Source organism: Leopardus geoffroyi, chromosome B1 (assembly GCF_018350155.1).
Source record: "Leopardus geoffroyi isolate Oge1 chromosome B1, O.geoffroyi_Oge1_pat1.0, whole genome shotgun sequence".
Lineage (NCBI taxonomy): Eukaryota > Metazoa > Chordata > Mammalia > Carnivora > Felidae > Leopardus > Leopardus geoffroyi.
In genome coordinates, this window is record NC_059327.1 from 71,901,659 (window position 1) to 71,916,982 (window position 15,324).

The following is a 15,324-nucleotide window of genomic DNA, read 5'->3' on the forward strand; positions in this document are numbered from 1 at the left end:
TCTACTCTGAGTATTCTTTTGTCCCCATACAGGCACAGAAAAGTAAGATGAAATGTACCATTCCTTTTCAACTGATAATGTTAATGCTTTCCACCTTTAGTCTTTTGATGACCAAAAATATATGTCTGTACATTCTTTCGGTTATTAATAGGATTAATAAGATTCCACATCTGAAATTCATATTAAAATTAAAGCTTAGAATTCAATATTATAATATTACAAATTGTTTATTTATTTATTTATTAGTGAGGAGGCAGAAGCTATGTTCTAAACCATCTCTTACCAGAAGGGTCACCTCTGAGAATGAATTCCACTGTATCAACTTCATTGTTTCAAAATGGCTGCTGATGGACACAGAGATAGAAAATGGGAGGGGTGGGGAACAGAACTTGACTTAAGGATCCTTATATCCTCAGTAAGATACCAGATTTATATTCTTTCCTGCCAGAAGCACTAATCAGAAAATTTTAATTAATCACCTACTCACTGGTGTTCCCAGTACATATTGATAGGTGGTTACGAATTGGTGTTCTGGGTACATATTAATAGGTGGTTATGAATAAGAGAGACCCTGTGCTGCTGAGCAGTCTAGTTAAAATGTTACTGTCAGAATGAGAAGATGGGCCCTATTAGAAAATAAAGAAGTCTTACTTTTCCTGATACCTGCGGCCAAGTCATGAGGAAAATATTTCCATAGAGATGGGATACTACCATTTCCCATCTCTGGCTATGTGGAGATTTTGGAGAAGGGGATCTAGTTTAAAAGGAAGAAGATAAATTGAGATCTAATACAGGAACACTCTGTGAAGCCATCGCATTCTTAGCTCCCCCCAATATATATTTCCCCTCTTTTTCTCTGAGAACAGAATCCAGGATTTATTTATTGAAGCATTGTGTCTCAATAAGATTTCATTTATCAGCTTTTCTTGCAGCTATATATAGATAGAGACAGAGATAGTTGAAAGAGAGAAAGAAGGAAGGAAGGAAGAGAGGGAGGGAGGGAGGAAAGAAAGAAAGAGAGAAAGAAAAAGAAAAAGAAAGAAAGAAAAAGAAAGAAAGAAAGGAAGGAAGGAAGGAAGGAAGGAAGGAAGGAAGGAAGGAAGGAAGAAAGCTTAGTGTCTTAAAACAATACACATTTATTATTTCACATTTTTTGTGGACCAGAAATGCAGGCTGAACTCTCAACTTCAGGGTCCCATCAGTTTCAATCCAGGTATTGGCTAGGGACACTATCTTACTAGAGGCTCACAAGAGGATGATTTTCTTTCATGCTCCCTCAGATTGTTTGCAGAATTAATTTCTTTGAACTGCAGGACTGAGGGCTTCGGTTTCTTTCTAGAGATTACCTTAAGCTCCTAGGAGCTGCCCACAGTGTCTTTCCACATGGGTTTCTCCAACATGGCTGCTTACTTTATGACAATTTGCTTCTTCAGTGCAGGTGAGGGAGAAAACCTTAGAGTTAGTCTGCCAGCCAGATGAAGTATCATATGATATAACGTATCGTGGGAGTGACAACCCCTCACCTTTGCATATTCTATTGGTTAGAAACTAGTCACAGGTCATGTCCACTCTTGAAGGGAGAGAATTGTACAAGGGTGTGGATCCCAGAACACAGAGATCACGTGGGTCACATTAAGCTCTGTCTCCTACAATGTGTGTAATGGTCACAAATTTCACAACTGTCTTGTGATCTTGAAGATGAGAGTTGAGTGATAAGGATGACAAACTTTAGTCCCTGAGGACGTCATAGAGCTGCTGAACCAACTTTAGAATGCCTACCTCTGGTCTTCTTATTACATGAGAAAATTAGTCTCTAATTTGTACAGACTTTTGTATTTCTGTCTGTCTCTGGTGGTTGAACACATTACTGATTCAGGAATTAACTTTTTTAAACTACTTTTCAACCATGTATTAGGCATATAATTATGAACTACATACACCATCTCATTTCTTTTCTACGAAAACATGAATTCTCCCCCTTATTGCAGATGATCACATCCGTTAGAACCACCGCCATACTAACTACAAGCTGATTAGTCCCAAAATGGTGCCTCCACTATCTTCACCGTGGATCTTTGGATTTCTTAACTGTCATATGCTAAGGCACTTCAAATTCAAGGGTACCTTTCCAGCTGTCCAAGTCAGAAACTTGGGGATGCCTCTTCAATTTAATTGGGCATACTTCCTCCAAGGTTTAAGTGACTAGTACTCTGTACTGTAATTCGAAGCTGAGAAGGATTTACAGTGTTTCAGCATAATAAATGCCAGAAAGTTTTGCTTGCAGGGGAATGAAAGTGTCATCTTCCTGTATGGACCATTGGTGAGAAGATGTTTGCGGTGGAAGAGCTTTATCTCCTGACGCTCATGCAAGACTAAAGAAAAGTAGAAATCAAAAGAAATAGAAATCTTTAGCTCCAAGCAAAGGCAAGCATATTCCAGGATTTGAAATTCACATTCTGCAACTCACCAGCATAAATGAGAGGAAGAAAAATAGTCTCAATACACCATATCACTGGAGCAGCACTGTCAAATATGGCAACTACCAGTGACATGAGACTACGGAGTGCTTGCAATGTGGCTAATGTGACCAAAAAACTGAATTTTTAATTTTATTTAATGTGAATTAATTTAGATTTAAATATCCATGAATGGTTAAGGGTCAGCATGTTAGATAGAAAACTCTAGAAACTGAGAATTTTCTTTGACACGATAGGGGTGTGAAGGCTTGCTCACTATTGGAGAAAGGACCATGAAACAAGAATAACAGAAGTCTCAGATGAAGAGAAGAAATGAGAAGGCCAAGCCATTTGATGGGCGTTAGGAGGGAGTAGCAGTGAGGAAAGAACTCTACACTTGACTTTCTACACCGTGTTTAAACACCGTGTTTAAATTAGCAAGTTATAATAGGTTTGGAGAGGAAATTAATAAGTTTGGTGGCTATTACGTATATATTATTTTAATAACACATAATCAAACATCTAAACTATAAAACAACAGAGTTTGTGGTTCCTTTGTGAAAGGTTTTTTTTTAATAGCATTTTAAAAAATTACAAAATTAACAACATGTTTCTGATAAAAGATTTGGAAAATACAGACTATTATAAGGCAGAAAATGATCACTGGTAATCACATCAGCAGAAGTTAACTTCTGGTAAATTTTGGTATATAACATAATCCCCCAGCTGTTTTTTCCTTTTTATATCTATGTAGGAGTATGCATGAGGGTGTATGTATACAAGTGAATATATGTATTTACATAAATATATAGAAATATATAGCATATATATGACATTTAACAATATATGTGTTTGAATTTAATATAATTGATATAATACTGGTTTGTAAACTGCTTCACTCCTTTAACAAGGGATCATCAGTATATTTCTATGATTTCTCATTTACCTGCAATATGATTTCAAATGTGTTCAACTACATGATGTAGTTTTTGACCACCTCGACTTTGGAGCTGAACTACCTGGTTTCAAATCCAAGTGCTGATTTACCTGTTGTGTGATTTGGGAAAGTCCCTTAACCTTTCTGCATCTCAGTTTTCTGACTTCAGAAGGTTATGATGATAGGTAAATAAGTTAGTATATGTAAAGGGTGTGTTACAACACCTGACCCAGAGTAAGGGCTATATTTATTAGCTATTATTATCACTACTAATGGCTGAACCCATCTCATCTTATAAGTGTAATTTGAATAAACCATCTCAAAATATTCCACATCCACAAAAACCTTTGTTTTAATACTTATAAAACATAATAGAATACACCAGCATTTCTCAGGGTATAGCTTGTTTTGACACGTGGGAATAGTGGTTTAGGTCACAAATTATCAGACAAGTTTGTAAATGAAGTTCGTTTGGTCACTGTTGAAAGCATATTTTTTTTTAAATAAAGCTTAAATACATGACAATTATTTCAATGCACGTATACTTAGAATTCACTTATTGGCATTTTTACATTATCAGAGTTTCAAGAAAAAATATGAAACAAAAAATGACAGTGGGTATGTTTGTATAACTGTAAGAGTACATTATTTAATGGAATCTTTTCTTGTTAATTTCTTTTTTCAAGTTTTATTAAGATACGACTGACATAAAACACTGTGTAAGTATTAGATCTGTAAGGCGATGATTTGATATGTGTATATATTATACAATAATTACCACAATAATTTAGTTACACTCAACACTAAATCTTTATATACTGAGACTGATAACCTCTTGTCTTAGAATTCACATGGTATGAAAAATATTGTAGCTGTGTTCAGTAGAAAAACCATCAACCACACAGACAACAGCAACTCAACTGGAAACATCTCTACGAGGAAATTAGTTTCTAGAGCAGATATTTCAAAGAACTCGTTGATTCTGCTGTAATCAAGCAACTCTGAGCAAACGATTCAAAATCATGTCTCCATTGGCAAGGTGCTAATACTGATTTGCTTTTGCCACAAATGGAGATATTGATTAAGGAGAAAAATCTGATGGGGCGCATAAGTGGCTCAGTGGGTGAAGGGTCTGACTTTGGCTCGAGTCATGATCTCACAGTTCGTGGGTTTGAGTCCCACAGTGGGCTCTCTGCTGACAGATCAGAACCTGGAGCCTCCTTCGGATTCTGTGTCTCCCTCTCTTTCTGCCCCTTCCCTCACTCACACTCTGTCTGTCTGTCTCCATCTCAAAAATAAATAAACATTTAAAATATTTTTTAAAAAACAACAATCTGACAAGTCACATGAGCACACACGTTACCTGACAGATCAGAAATGACTTTTCAGTGGGTCTCGCCAATTACCTCCATATTCCAATTACTATCCCTGGAACATAGGAGACTCTCATAACGTTGAGTGTAGGGGTGGAATGGAGAAATCATATCCAGTTACTAGCTCTGATTTATGCCTTTCATGAATAGAGTACGAAGGAGAAAATACTTGGCCAGGTAGATGTGTCTGTCCTGCGAAGTGGTCATCAAAGTGTGAGACTCCTTTGTATAAATATACTGCAGAATGTGAAGCTGCTTATTATCAGAGGGTAAGCACATTTAATCTCTTCTGTAAGAGAGTGTCTCTTCTTATCTCTTATCCCTTCCATAAGCCTTTGCCAAATACTCTCTATAAATTACATAAAATAATTTAGCATATCTGAAAATGCCTTACAACTTCTTACGTATTTAGAAAAGTGCCTATGTTTCCGTGGCCTGTGTTACAAGAATACAAAAGCTTTAAAGTCAGAGACATGAGTGCCTAGGGTTGCTGTGTGGGTTGTGCCTGGTTCACTTGATGGTAGTCATTCTGGTCTGCTTGGTCAAAAAATCTGGAAAGCACAAAGTTTTCTGAGTCCCATCACCTTGAATGCACGCTAATTCTAAGCTTTTCCTGCTTTTCCCTTTCAAAAAGCTTTTCCGAGTAACCAAGTCATGCTAGTTGATAATAGAAAGTGTTTTTCTTTTAAGGATTCCAACTAATAAATGGGAAAGAAATAAGATAATTAGAAAATTATGAAATTGCAACTTCTAATGAAATGAATGACAGAGGCAACAATGAAATGCTCTCCAGCTAGAGCCCAGAGGAGATATAACCCAACTGGTCCTCTGTGTGGTTCTGCCTTTGGTTGTGGATGGCCTAATCGGTTTTTTAGTCTCTTCTGAATTCTCTTTACTGCATATCTTTGTGTCTCCCTCTCCCCCTCTTTCCCTTCTTCCTTCCCTCCTTCCTTCCCTCCTTTCCCCTTTCCTTCCTTCTTCCTTCCTTCCTTCCTTCCTTCCTTCCTTCCTTCCTTCCTTCCTTCCCTCCTTCTTTCCTTCCTCCAATAACTGCTTATCAAGACCATGTTACAATTGGTATGTGAAAATCTAACATCCATTCATTGTTCTGTCCTTGAGGGACAGAACTGAATAGAGAAAAGTGCTAGGGCCAGGCACAAATAGATTTGCATACCAGTTGTATCACTTTCAAACTATGGGATTTCAAGTATATAACATAAACCCTCTGAGCTTGAGTTTTCCACTTCTTAGAGTTATTGTGGGAATAAATGAGAGAGAAATTTGTAAGGCACCTAACATTACCACAGACATGTAGGAAACCCTTGAGAATGGTAAGTTCATGACCTTTCCTGGTCCTCTGCCCCACACACTGGGGAGAGAGACCGCAGAGTGCTTTTGCATTCGTTCTCATGTGTAGTCTGCATCCTTCTGCCCTTCTTGGACCTGGGGTCTGGACACTTCTGCTGTACCTCTGCCTTAGCAACTTCCTTTTAATCACCCAAAGCTCCATAAATTACCTGTCTGTTCACCCTGAGGCTAACTATCACCCGAATGAAGAAAGTGCAAGAACAGAAGAAAAGGAAAAATGAAATCTGGCCTAATTTAGCTTAATTAGCCAGATAAGTATCGAATGAAGATGCAGCATGAGTTTTTATACCATGTCCCTTCTTTCTGAGTTTTATTTTTTTAAGTTTATTTATTTATTTTGAGAGAGAGAGAGAGAGAAAGCCGGGGGGGGGGGAGGTAAGAGAGAGAAGGAGAAAGAGAATCTCAAGCAGAACTGGACACTGCCCTGTCAGCACAGAGCCCTAGGTGGGGCTCAAACCCATGAACCACAAGATCAAGACCAGATTCGAAATCAAGAGTCAGATGCTCAAATGATGGAGCCACCCAGTCGCCCCTTTTACTGAGTTTCATTTTTATTTTCACAAAAGGTTGAAGTTATAGATGTGATTATTATACATAACATATGCCTAAAAACATAATATACTTCTGAATATATATGTTCTTCATGATCTCATAACTCTACTGATTAAAAATAACATTTGTTTGATTATTGACAAAGACAGAACATTCTCACCCATCTTGGTCCTAATTCTTTTCTTCCTCCATCAGCCAGTCATTGGGAGATTTCTGTAACTCTTGAATGTCTGTGAGCTTTCATTTTGGAGCAGCTGTTTTTGTTTGTTTGTTTGTTTTTTGTTTTTTTGTTTTTTAATTCTCATACTCTCTTGGCTCTCAGTATCATTTGCATGATCTATAACCTTTAATACTTCTGAGGGTTTTACTTTCTCCCTTTCCCCTTGCTGCCCTTGAGTTGGATGATATTTAGCAAGGGCAAGTAGTCCCCATGCACTTTGGATGTTCTCAGGGCCAAACCACCATGAGAGAAGCAGAGTTTACATCAAAGTCTGTCTCTTCACCACTCTCCCAGGACAGGCCTGTCGACCAAGATCTCCCTGGGTTCTTCTTCTCCCTTTAGGTGGAAAAATTTAGTTTCTTTGACTCTAAGCAGGAGAGGGGCAGAGAGAGAAGGGACACAGAATCCAAAGCAGGCTTCAGGCTCCGAGCTATCAGCACAGAGCCTGACACCGGGCTCGAACCACAAACCATGAGATAATGACCTAAGCTGAAGTTGGATGTTTAACCCACTGATGACACTATTATGACTCTTTGCTATATCTGGGAAATCTTCTGGTGCAAAATCTGGGGAGAAACACTGGAGCCAGAGAAAACACTCTATGAAAAGGCTCTGAGGTAAGAAAGAAGTTAACAGATTGAAGAACAGAAAGCTCTGGCTGATACATGGTAGCAGTGGAGGGCATGGCATGAGATGAGGGTCCAGAGGGTTCTGTGCTATGTTGGGCTAGGCCACATGTAGTTGGGATTGTCTTCTCCAGCAGTTCAAGAAGGTATGAGTTGAGGCAGGGGTTGAGGTTGTTCCTTTAAATCTGGAGGAAAGTTCACCTGTAATACCTCCAAAATGATGCCTGGTATTCTAATATCAATACAATACTATGCTGATTTTTCAAAAGACTCACATCCAAAGTTCACCCTAGTGACTTTTAGATAAGTGGAACTCATTTCTTAAAAATTAGTTATATTTCAGCCACTCTTTAAAAAAAAAACGGGATTTTTTTTCTTAACCTGGATGCTTCTTACTGCACAGAACTTCCCAAAAGAAATAAATTACAGGGGCACCTGAGTGGCTTAGTCAGCTGAGCATCCGACTCTTAATTTGGGCTCAGGTCATGATCTCATGGTTGCTGAGTTCAAGCCCTGTGTCGGGCTCTGTGCTGACAGTGTGGAGCATGCTTAGGACTCTCTCTCTCTCTCTCTCCTTCTTCCTTGCCCCTCTCCTACTCTCTCTCTCTCTCTCAAAATATATAAGTAAACTTAAAAAAAAAGAAACTAAAAACTTCAAGATAAATTAAAAAGTTCAAAATATACTGTAATTGAACCTTGCCATTGAATACGTATGTCCATTAGGTAATGACACATTTTAATTTCTATTTTATTTATTTATTTATTTATTTATTTATTTATTTATTTTTCCAATATTTGAAGTTTATTGTCAAATTGGTTTCCATACAACACCCAGTGCTCATCCCAAAAGGTGCCCTCCTCAATATCCATCACCCACTCTCCCCTCCGTCTCACCCCCCATCAACCCTCAGTTTGTTCTCAGTTGTTTAAGAGTCTCTTATGTTTTGGCTCTCTTCCACTCTAACCTCTTTTTTTTTTCCTTCCCCTCCCCCATGGGTTTCTGTTAAGTTTCTCAGGATCCACATAAGAGTGAAACCATATGGTATCCGTCTTTCTCTGTATGGCTTATTTCACTTAGCATCACACTCTCCAGTTCCATCCATGTTGCTACAAAGGGCCATATTTCATTCTTTCTCATTGCCACGTAGTACTCCATTGTGTATATAAACCACAATTTTTTTATCCGTTCATCAGTTGATGGACATTTAGGCTCTTTCCATAATTTGGCTATTGTTGAGAGTGCTGCTATAAACATTGGGGTGTAAATGCCCCTATGCATCAGTACTCCTGTATCCCTTGGGTAAATTCCTAGCAGTGCTATTGCTGGGTCAAAGGGTAGGTCTATTTTTAATTTTTTGAGGAACCTCCACACTGTTTTCCTGAGTGGCTGCACCAATTTGCATTCCCACCAACAGTGCAAGAGGGTTCCCGTTTCTCCACATCCTCTCCAGCATCTATAGTCTCCTGATTTGTTCATTTTGGCCACTCTGACTGGCGTGAGGTGATAGCTGAGTGTGGTTTTGATTTGTAGTTCCCTGATGAGGAGCGATGTTGAACATCGTTTCATGCGCCTGTTGGCCATCCGGATGTCTTCTTTAGAGAAGTGTCTATTCATGTTTTCTGCCCATTTCTTCACTGGGTTATTTGTTTTTCGGGTGTGGAGTTTGATGAGCTCTTTATAGATTTTGGATACTAGCTTTTTGTCTAATATGTCATTTGCAAATATCTTTTCCCATTCCGTTGGTTGCCTTTTAGTTTTGTTGGTTGTTTCCTTTGCTGTGCAGAAGCTTTTTATCTTCATAAGGTCCCAGTAGTTCATTTTTGCTTTTAATCCCCTTGCCTTTGGGGATGTGTCGAGTAAGAAATTGCTACAGCTGAGGTCAGAGAGGTCTTTTCCTGCTTTCTCCTCTAGGGTTTTGATGGTTTCCTGTTTCACATTCAGGTCCTTTATCCATTTTGAGTTTATTTTTGTGAATGGTGTGAGAAAGTGGTCTAGTTTCAATCTTCTACATGTTGCTGTCCAGTTCTCCCAGCACCATTTGTTAAAGAGACTGTCTTTTTTCCATTGGATATTCTTTCCTGCTTTGTCAAAGATTAGTTGGCCATACTTTTGTGCGTCTAGTTCTGGGGTTTCTGTTCTATTCCATTGGTCTATGTGTCTGTTTTTGTGCCAATACCATGCTGTCTTGATGATGACAGCTTTGTAGTAGAGGCTAAAGGCTGGGATTGTGATGCCTCCTGCTTTGGTCTTCTTCTTCAAAATTACTTTGGCTATTCGGGGCCTTTTGTGGTTCCATATGAATTTTAGGATTGCTTGTTCCAGTTTCGAGAAGAACGCTGGTGCAATTTTGATTGGGATTGCATTGAATGTGTAGATAGCTTTGGGTAGTATTGACATTTTGACAATATTTATTCTTCCAATCCATGAGCACGGAATGTTTTTCCATTTCTTTATATCTTCTTCAATTTCCTTCATAAGCTTTCTATAGTTTTCAGCATACAGATCTTTTACATCTTTGGTTAGATTTATTCCTAGGTATTTTATGCTTCTTGGTGCAACTGTGAATGGGATCAGTTTCTTTATTTGTCTTTCTGTTGCTTCATTATTAGTGTATAAGAATGCAACTGATTTCTTTATGTTGATTTTGTATCCTGCGACTTTGCTAAATTCATGTATCAGTTCTAGCAGACTTCTGGTGGAGTCTATCGGATTTTCCATGTATAGTATCATGTCATCCGCAAAAAGTGAAAGCTTAACTTCATCTTTGCCAATTTTGATGCCTTTGATTTCCTTTTGTTGGCTGATTGCTGATGCTAGAACTTCCAACACTATGTTAAACAACAGCGGTGAGAGTGGACATCCCTGTCGTGTCCCTGATCTCAGGGAAAAAGCTCTCAGTTTTTCCCCATTGAGGATGATGTTAGCTGTGGGCTTTTCATAAATGGCTTTTATGATCTTTAAGTATGTTCCTTCTATCCCGACTTTCTCGAGGATTTTTATTAAGAAAGGTTGCTGAATTTTGTCAAAGGCCTTTTCTGCATCGATTGACAGGATCATATGGTTCTTATTTTTTCTTTTATTAATGTGATGTATCACATTGATTGATTTGCGAATGTTGAACCAGCCCTGCATCCCAGGAATGAATCCCACTTGATCATGGTGAATAATTCTTTTTATATGCTGTTGAATTCAATTTGCTAGTATCTTATTGAGAATTTTTGCATCCATATTCATCAGGGATATTGGCCTGTAGTTCTTTTTTTACTGGGTCTCTGTCTGGTTTAGGAATCAAAGTAATACTGGCTTCATAGAATGAGTCTGGAAGTTTTCCTTCCCTTTATGTTTTTTGGAATAGCTTGAGAAGGATAGGTATTATCTCTGCTTTAAACGTCTGGTAGAACTCCCCTGGGAAGCCCTAAGGTCCTGGACTCTTATTTGTTGGGAGATTTTTGATGACTGATTCAATTTCTTCACTGGTTATGGGTCTGTTCAAGCTTTCTATTTCCTCCTGATTGAGTTTTGGAAGTGTGTGGGTGTTTAGGAATTTGTCCATTTCTTCCAGGTTGTCCAGTTTGTTGGCATATAATTGTTCATAGTATTCCCTGATAATTGCTTGTGTCTCTGAGGGATTGGTTGTAATAATTCCATTTTCATTCATGATTTTATCTATTTGGGTCATCTCCCTTTTCTTTTTGAGAAGCCGGGCTAGAAGTTTATCAATTTTGTTTATTTTTTCAAAAAACAACTCTTGGTTTCATTGATCTGCTCTACAGTTTTTTTAGATTCTATATTGTTTATTTCTGCTCTGATCTTTATTATTTCTCTTCTTCTGCTGGGTTTAGGCTGTCTTTGCTGTTCTGCTTCTATTTCCTTCAGGTGTGCTGTTAGATTTTGTATTTGGGCTTTTTCTTGTTTCTTGAGATAGGCCTGGATTGCAATGTATTTTCCCCTCAGGACTGCCTTGGCCTCATCCCAAAGCGTTTGGATTGTTGTATTTTCATTTTCGCTTGTTTCCATATATTTTTTAATTTCTTCTCTAATTGCCTGGTTGACCCATTCATTCTTTAGTAGGGTGTTCTTTAACCTCCATACTTTTGGAGGTTTTCCAGACTTTTTCCTGTGGTTGATTTCAAGCTTCATAGCATTGTGGTCTGAAAGTATGCATGGTATGATTTCAATTCTTGTATGCTTATGAAGGGCTGTTTTGTGACCCAGTATGTGATCTATCTTGGAGAATGTCCCATGTATACTCGAGAAGAAAGTATATTCTGTTGCTTGGGGATGCAGAGTTCTAAATATATCTGTCAAGTCCATCTGATCCAATGTATCATTCAGGAGCCTTGTTTCTTTATTGACTGTGTGTCTAGGTGATCTATCCATTTCTGTAAGTGGAGTGTTAAAGTCCCCTGCAATTACCACATTCTTATCAATAAGGTTGCTTATGTTTGTGAGTAATTGTTTTATATATTTGGGGGCTCCTGTATTCGGCGCATAGACATTTATAATTGTTAGCTCTTCCTGATGGATAGACCCTGTGATTATTATATAATGCCCTTCTTCATCTCTTGTTACAGCCTTTAATTTAAAGTCTAGTTTGTCTAAGTATGGCTACTCCAGCTTTCTTTTGACTTCCAGTGGCATGATAAATAGTTCTCCATCCCCTCACTCTCAATCTGAAGGTGTCCTCAGGTCTAAAATGAGTCTCTTGTAGACAGCAAATAGATGGGTCTTGTTTTTTTATCCATTCTGATACCCTATGTCTTTTGGTTGGCGCATTTAGTCCATTTACATTCAGTGTTATTATAGAAAGATATGGGTTTAGAGTCATTGTGATGTCCATAGGTTTCATGCTTGTAGCGATGTCTCTGGTACTTTGTCTCACAGGATCCCCCTTAGGATCTCTTGTAGGGCTGGTTTAGTGGTGACGAATTCCTTCAGTTTTTGTTTGTTTGGGAAGACCTTTATCTCTCCTTCTATTCTAAATGACAGACTTGCTGGGTAAAGGATTCTCGGCTGCATATTTTTTCTGTTCATCACATTGAAGATCTCCTGCCATTCCTTTCTGGCCTGCCAACTTTCAGCAGAGAGATCGGTCACGAGTCTTATAGGTCTCCCTTTATATGTTAGAGCACGTTTATCTCTAGCTGCTTTCAGAATTTTCTCTTTATCCTTGTATTTTGCCAGTTTCACTATGATATGTCATGCAGAAGATCGATTCAAGTTACGTCTGAAGGGAGTTCTCTGTGCCTCTTGGATTTCAATGCCTTTTTCCTTCCCCAGATCCGGGAAGTTCTCAGCTATTATTTCTTCAAGTATACCTTCAGCACCTTTCCCTCTCTCTTCCTCCTCTGGCATACCAATTATGTGTATATTATTTCTCTTTAGTGTATCACTTAGTTCTCTAATTTTCCCCTCATACTCCTGGATTTTTTTATCTCTCTTTTTCTCAGCTTCTTTTTTTTCCATAATTTTATCTTCTAGTTCACCTATTCTCTCCTCTGCCTCTTCAATCTGAGCCGTAGTTGTCTCTATATTATTTTGCAACTCGTTGATAGCGTTTTTTAGCTCCTCCTGGCTGTTCCTTAGTCCCCTGATCTCTGTAGCAAGAGATTCTCTGCTGTCCTTTATACTGTTTTCAAGCCCAGCGATTAATTTTATGACTCTTGTTCTAAATTCACTTTCTGTTATATTGTTTAAATCATTTTTGATCAGTTCGTTAGCTGTTGTTATTTGCTGGACGTTTTTCTGAGGGGAATTCTTCCGTTTGGTCATTTTGGATAGTCCCTGGAGTGGTGGGGACCTGCAGGGCACTTCCCCTGTGCTGTCTTGAATAACTTGCGTTGGTGGGCGGGGCCGCAGTCAGATCTGATGTCTGCCCCCAGCCCACTGCTGGGGCCACAGTCAGACTGGTGTGTGCCTTCTCTTCCCCTCTCCTAAGGGCGGGATTCACTGTGGGGTGGTGTGGCCCGTCTGGGCTACTTGCACACTGCCAGGCTTGTGATGCTGGGGATCTGGCGTATTAGCTGTGGTGGATCGGCAAGGTGCACAGGGGCGGGAGGGCCAGGCTCAGCTCACTTTTCCTTCGGAGATCCGCTTCAGGAGTGGCCCTTGGCAGCAGGAGGGAGTCAGACCTGCTGCCGGAGGGGTGGCTCCACAGAAGCACAGCATTGGGTGTTTGCTCGGAGCAAGCAAGTTCCCTGGCAGGTACTGGTTCCCTTTGGGATTTTGGCTGGGGGATGAGCGAGGGAGATGGCGCTGGCGAGCGCCTTTGTTCCCCGCCAAGCTGAGCTCTGTTGTCTGGGGCTCAACAACTCTCCCTCCCGTTGTCCTCCAGCAGAGCTGTTAGCTTATAACCTTCCAGATGTTAAGTCCCACTGGCTGTCAGAACACACTCCATCCGGCCCCTCTGCTTTTGCAAGCCAGACTCCGGGGCTCTGCTTGGCCTGAGGGCCTCCCCTCCGCCCCGGCTCCCTCCCGCCAGTCCATGCAGCGCGCACCACCTCTCCGCCCTTCCTATCCTCTTCCGTGAGCCTCTCGTCTGCACTTGGCTCTGGAGACTCCATTCTGCTAATCCTCTGGCGGTTTTCTGGGTTATTTAGGCAGGTGTAGGTGGAATCTAAGTGATCAGCAGGACGCGCGGTAAGCCCAGCATCCTCCTACACCGCCATCTTTAATTTCTATTGTAAAAATGACAGGCAACCTAAGCATTTGCTACCTGAGATTTCAAACCCAGCTTTCACTTGTAGTTTTGTAGTTGATGATAGAATAAGTCACTTTCATAATTAAAAAAAAAATTAATGAACAAGATGGCAGTGACACTGTTTCATAGACAGACTGAGGAACAGTATTGGAGATTAATAACTGTGACATAATAAGAAAACGGTATTTTGTTAGTGTGATCTAAGAAAACCAGTAAATGCTTGCCAGTAGACTCGCTTTCCAATCCCTGCTCTCTCACACAGCAGTTATCGAAACTGCTGTAAGACCTTTGACATCAAAGCCTCAGTAACTTTATCAATAAGAGGGGAATGATAATATCCATCCCTCAGAATTACTTTTCCTTAACAAATGGGATTGTGTCTGGCAGGCCTCTACTACAGGGGATTCACACTAACTACTCTTTGCCCAATTCATCCTGTAGGAGACGGTCCCCATCACTTCCTGCTCACATTCTCACCGGGGCGGTAAGTCCCACTTGCAGAAGGCCTCCGAGGCACCGATACGGTTCACTAATGTGCTTAGTTTCATCTGGGTGTAGTAAGCCACTTCTTGTAGTGATTGATGATGCATATTGTTGCAAAATAATCTTGTGGAAATAATGGACTAGATGGCTGCACTGTACTTTCCTGACAAAAGCTTCCCATCACAACAATGCGTTAGAGTCTAAGACTTACACCTGATGAAGTAAGAATTCCTTGAAAACTTTAACACAATTTAATACATAGCCTCAAAGTAATTGGAAAGAACGTACCATTCTATACACTATGTACCAATACTGTGTGCCAGTAGCTACTGAGGTCATTGGTGCTCTTATGCTTAAAGAATTAATAAAGTAAACAGATCATGAAAATAACTCTTTCAGAATAGAGCTAAGTTAGGGGGTCATAGAGAAGAGGCTCTGACTGCTTAAGGCTCCCCGAACTAAGAGCAGGACTGATGGCTTATAATTCATGAAAACGGGAATCTTATCACCTGCATGGCAGCCAGAAAGAAATGACACATAATGAATTTGTCTTCCTTATTCTTTTGCAATGTTTAAAGCGTATACCTGATCTCCAGGAAAAAAGCAGG